This window comes from Carettochelys insculpta, chromosome 24 (genome assembly GCF_033958435.1).
Source record: "Carettochelys insculpta isolate YL-2023 chromosome 24, ASM3395843v1, whole genome shotgun sequence".
Lineage (NCBI taxonomy): Eukaryota > Metazoa > Chordata > Testudines > Carettochelyidae > Carettochelys > Carettochelys insculpta.
The window spans coordinates 7729493-7732617 of NC_134160.1; positions in this window are offsets into that span (position 1 = coordinate 7729493).

Below are 3125 nucleotides of genomic sequence, written 5' to 3' on the forward strand. Positions count from 1 at the left end.
CTGAACACCTGCAGCTCCCAGCAGAATTAGGGGACCTCAGCACCAATCTGAGGTAGGTCTGAGGTGTCTCCACTTGGACACACAAAATCAGCAGACACTTTTGAAAATGAAGGCCTTACCCCTCTGTACTTCATCTTCTGCAAACCAGGGTGTCGTACTTAAGTACCTCACAGGGCTGTTGAGATACATATTTCTAACCCACTGTGGATGCTTTGGGGAGAAGGTGCTATCACAAAGCGGTGCATAGTCTTTGTGTCCCAGGTCTTTCAAGGTATTCAGGCACATAAGTCCTATTGCTTTCAGTGGGTTTTAAGACATGAATAGATGGACTAGACCTTAGAACACACTCTGTGGACAACAAAGAAACATTTGAAAGCCACTTTTATTCTGTATTAGTAGATTAGGTTATAACAGAGTGATTTTGATTAGACTAACCTACTACCCTACATTTCCTCAACATGGTTGTTTTTAGAATGTAGGCAAAAGCAAAACAACTAGATAGTCTCGAGACCCTGTTCCCAGACAAAACGTAACTTGCATACCAGTTACAGACACTGCAGCGCTCTGGCTATTTCTGTCCAGCTACTACTGGCTGAGCAAAGAGACACCCATGTGCTTGGGTTACAGATGTGTTACAAGCCAGGAATAGCTGTAGCGTCTGTGTCTCACATACCTCCTTAGGGCTGTTTATTACACTTTGACATCAGATCAGGTTTCTGGCGGGTTATACTTAGCACTGGGGAAGTGTGGGTGCTACATACCATTCCAGGCAGTTAGGGATTCAAGTCACATTTAGCACCAAAATGGAGAGGGAAAAGTTTAGTGAAAGCCTCTGCTGAGAAAGATAGTGTGGAACTATGATGGGGTTTCATCCCTCTGTTCCCCAACCTGCTGCTGTCCTGTGCCAGCCACCGTTTAAGGGTGAGGGAATGAATGTGAGACAGATTCCCTTTAGGACATAGGCAGAGGCCAGTAAGGCAGCAGGGAAAGATGCCATGTGCCTAGTTCAGGAATCTGTGGCATGGTAATGCTGGGAAAATGGGGCAGACAGAGACTGTAGGGAAGTGGCCTCTTTAAGTTGAACAGAGGAAAGTGATTTGCGGGGTGCTTAAATCTAATCAAACCTGCTTTCGAAAGTCAGCCATGTAAGAAATCGTGATGCAAAACTATAATCAGAAAATGATAGCATGCATGTGTCCATGTGAATAGAGAACCCAGTTAACTTCTGCTGCGTATGTCCTTCTTTCAGTCCAGATCCGAAGGGTGAATTCCCGGCCCCATGAAAGCCAACAGTGGTTTTGCCATGGCTTCAGGCTTAGACCTGAGGGGATTAGTATTTTCATTTTCTCTTCGTAGTAAGAGTTTGACCCTGGCTGACATTTTTGTTTAACTTTGATACTGTTGATAATGTTTAGATTCCACTTACATGGTTTCAAGTCATTGGACTTTTAGTAAAACTTAATTTGAATATTATATTACTTTAATATATATTTTATTTAATCATAAGTGTCATAGGTGCTGCTTTGCATTATTATGTTTCAACTTTATCGAAATAAAACAGTTTTATGTATCAAGCGTTTTGATAAAGAGAATTTTTTTCAGAATTTCTGTTCCACAGGAAGTGTTGACATTTCAGCTGCTTACTCTGGTTCAGACTGAAAGCAAATTTCAAAATGCTGAAAGTTCCCATGGAACAAAAGTCTGTTTTCTAACCAGCTCTACACCGCTCCGTACAGCATTGGTCCATTTATCTCTATGGTACAGCAAACGCTTGCCTCTCTTCTGTATAAACAAAAGACAGACCATCCACACTTCACTTGAAGTTAACTTGAATTTCCTGCCTCTTATATTTTGGGTCTTAACAAAGCGACAACCAACACCATCACAGGATCTACCCACATAAGCCACAACATCAGGGGCTCAGACACCTGCACATCCACTAACTTGATATATTTCATCAAATGCCAGCAGTGCCCCACTGCCTTGTATATTGGCCATATTGGACAGTCTCTGTGCCAAAGGATAAATGGACACAAATTAGGAACACCAACACACATGACAACTGTAAGGGAACATTTTAACCTCCCTGGACATTCAACAGTATATTTAAAAGTAGCCATTCTTCTACAAAATAATTTTATCATCTAATTACAGGAATTCATTTACAAATTTAATTGTTCTGTCATCTGTCACCCCTGAGAAGAGCCTCTCGTCATACCCTTCGGGCAACCTCCCTACCCTTCAGGTAGTGGAAAACTGCTATCAAATCCCCTTCATTCTTCTCTTTTGTAGACTAAGTCCAAATCTCAGCCTTTTCTCATAAGTCATGTGTTCTAGCCCCCTAATTGTTTTTGTCACCCTAGCTGGGCTCTCTCCAGTGCATCTACAGCCTTTTATAATGGTCCAGCAGTGGACACAATAATCCAGCTGAGCCACAGCCAGCTTAATTTGCTCTATTAACATGGGTCCTATTAATAGGACAGGTGAGTTTTTTGGTATTTTGCTGCTATCTAGACCCCAGGTTCTGTAATTTCTGCTCATCTGAGTAAGTGGGTTTGAATGAATTGCAGCAAGAGTGAGATATCCATATATCATAGAGCTGGAAGGGACCTTGCCAGGTCAAGTCCCATCTCCTTGGCAGTGCCAAGCACCATCCCTGACAGATTTTTTTTTTTTTAAATCTACATGCTCCAGACCCCTAAATAGCCTCCTCAAGGATTGAGCTCACAACCCTGGGTTTATAAGGTCACTGCTCAAACCACTGAGCTATCCTTCTGCACTGCCTGACAGTGCTCGTGGCTGAATATATTTGTTAGTCCCTATGGTGCCACAGCACTGGCAGTTGGGTTTGAGAAGAAACCACTGCAAAAGCAATAGAAAGTGGGAGCTGGCCCCCTCAGTGGCCCCTGGTAAGCCTCTTGCCAGCACCCAAGATGGCGTCCGCTCCTAGTAGCTTCTTGCCAATAGCTAAGATGGCGGCGGGCCCGATCACAATAGATGCATATTGCCAGTATCCAAAATGGCGCCGCCCACCCCCGCTCGTCTCAGAAGCTTCTTGCCAGCCCCCGAGATGGCGACGGTTGTTGATCAGAAGTCCGGTTTCCGTTTCCTGCCAGGAGCGAAGA